The sequence below is a fragment of the Marmota marmota genome, unplaced genomic scaffold (genome assembly GCF_001458135.2).
Source record: "Marmota marmota marmota unplaced genomic scaffold, marMar, whole genome shotgun sequence".
NCBI classification, from domain to species: domain Eukaryota; kingdom Metazoa; phylum Chordata; class Mammalia; order Rodentia; family Sciuridae; genus Marmota; species Marmota marmota.
In genome coordinates this window covers 1-2,326 of record NW_026001934.1, presented here as the reverse complement: position 1 = coordinate 2,326, position 2,326 = coordinate 1, and the positions used below count along the sequence as shown (strand labels likewise).

The following is a 2,326-nucleotide window of genomic DNA, read 5'->3' as shown; positions in this document are numbered from 1 at the left end:
ATTCCTGCAGCATTGCTGCACAGAGCGGGCACTCAGGCAGTCTTTGGTGAGGACAAGGATACCCAGCACAGAAGCCTGCAGCCCCCTGGGGCTGTGGGGCTGGAACCACCTGGGCATCCATCAGGGTTCCTAGACAGGTGTCTTGGCCTGTGACACTGCTCCTGTCCCGTGCGTGGCACACAGCCACAAGGCAGAGCCTGGAGCAGCCTCCTGCTGCCGAGGAATCTCACGAACCAATCATTGGTGGGAAGCAAGTTCCAGGAGGCCTTGGGCAGGAAGGAGAAGTTGCTATCGCTTAGAAAGCTGCCGAGTGAAGCCAGGGAGGGGTTCACGCCTATCGTCTGGGTACCCGGGAGGCTGAGGCAGGAGGGCCGAGTCGGAGGCCAGCCTGGGTAACTTATTGAGGGCCTGGCTCCCTCTTTTTCTCACCTGCCCTGAAGGGCTGGGGATTGAATCCAGGGCCTCATACATGCCAGGTAAGACCCTGTCTCAAAACCACAAAGGGCTAAGAATGTAGCTGTGGCAGAGCACCCCTGGGTTCCATGCCCAGGACCACAACCAACCAACCGACCTGCCAAACATGATACCAGCCACAGTGTGGGTGGATCTGAGGACCTGGCACTCAGCCTGAGCTCAGACACAAAAGGACACAGTGTGGGTGGGAGTCCACTCACAGGAAGTGCCTGAATCAGAGACAGGAAGTGGAGTCTGGCTGTCAGGGTCTGGGGGACTGGGGCACGGATGCTCATAGGGACGGGACTTCTTTTTGGGGTGGTAAGAATGTTCTGGTAGTCAGTAGAAATGATGGTGGCCTAACATTGTGAATGAGCTCAATGCCACAGAAGCGTCATTTCATAAGGGCTGAGATGGTAGCCACAGCTCAGGGGCACACAGCACGGTCCCACCACGGCAGGAGACCAGCTGGATGGCCACGGACCCCTGCAACCTCCTGAGCCCCTCTGTGCTGAGCCCACGGGCCGCCCCAGGAGCGCGGGGTGGATGCTGCTCTGTGGAGGTAGGAGGGCAGGCCTGATGTCCCTTGCTGGTGTCACAGAGGTCCTGTGTGCATCTCCTGGCCATCCATACCCCAGAAACTGCACACTCACAAGCCTGAACGCAAACTCTACTGTGTTTATTGCAGATGTTGGGATTGAGTTGGGGAAAGGTCTGGCTCCCAAGGTCCCTCTACTGGACAAGGGGTTTGCACAGCTTTCCCTGGGGTGCAGGGATTTGGGGGCCCACCCGTGAAAGTGGTCACCAGGGTGCCCCCTGCCTGTAAGGCACACTGTGCCGCCCTCTTGGTGAGCAATTCGGGGTCCCACATCGTGTGGTGGGTGGCCACGGAGCCCCACCAGGTGTGCAGCAGTCCTGTCTGGGTCCTGCCCTGTGGCCAGCCCCAAGAGGGGAGCAGGCCTCTCTAGCTCTGCGGCCACGGGGTCTGGCTTCAGCTCCAATGCCCAGTGCTTCCTCTGGGTTCAAGAAGCTGGGGAGACGGAAAGCTAAAGGGATATTGTAGAAATTTAATTTTAGGGGGGCTGGTGCCCCCAAGGTGCAGAATGGGGCCTAGCCCCTAAGGGGGGACCCCCAGCCTCTCCTTCACTGGGGTGGGGATAGAGATGAGCCCAGAGCTGCTTATCTGCGTCGTGAGCGGCCCATTCCTCAGAGGTGCTCGCTGTAAGGGGAGAGAGGAGGCCCCACATCAGGGCTCAGCACCCACCATTCCCAGGAAACCCAGAGGCCAGGCCCCCCAGCTCCTCCCAGAGTGGAGCCCAACTAACCTGGGCACCTAGGATCTACCCTGAGATTAGGGGACGTTGTGGACCCAAGTGGACCCCACCTGACAAGGCTATGCCCTACCAGCCCCTCCAGTACTCCCCAGGGACCCCTCTGGTGGCTAAACTGGGGTCCAGGCCACAGAAGCAGGCACAGACCTGGCGACCTGGGCCAGGATCTCCTTGATGCGGACGATGAGCCTCTCATGCTGGGCTGGGTCACGCTCGATGGCCCCATGCAGCCGGGCCATGTAGAAGTCCAGCGTGCCCAGCGTCGGCGTCTCGCCAGTGCCTGTGGAAGGCGGGCAGGTGGTCAGCAGCCCCCAGGACTCACAGGACTGGCTCCTTGGGGTAGAGGACAGGGGTTCTGCAGGAAGGGGTCCTGCCAGGGGGGTCACCGGCAGTAATAGTGGGGTTAGGTCGGGATTGGGTTGTCTGGATATGGAGGCGGCAGGAGGCCATCAAGGTCAGCTGTGGGCAGGAAGCTGGACGGCCGGGTCTTGTGGGGAACCCGGCTAGTGGTGGTGGGGGGGGCTATAAGAGCGGAGGACCCC

At 60.7% G+C, this 2,326-nt stretch overlaps 1 long non-coding RNA gene across 1 annotated transcript; it reads right to left on the bottom strand.

The window, feature by feature from the left end:
• Positions 1 to 1,111: 1,111 nt before the first annotated feature.
• Positions 1,112 to 2,320, bottom strand: LOC107135158. The gene is made up of 2 exons (XR_001502531.1): positions 1,932 to 2,320; positions 1,112 to 1,672 (listed from the first exon to the last, which is right to left on the bottom strand). It is a non-coding gene; the product is annotated as an uncharacterized LOC107135158 (long non-coding RNA).
• Between the last annotated feature and the right edge of the window lie 6 nt (positions 2,321 to 2,326).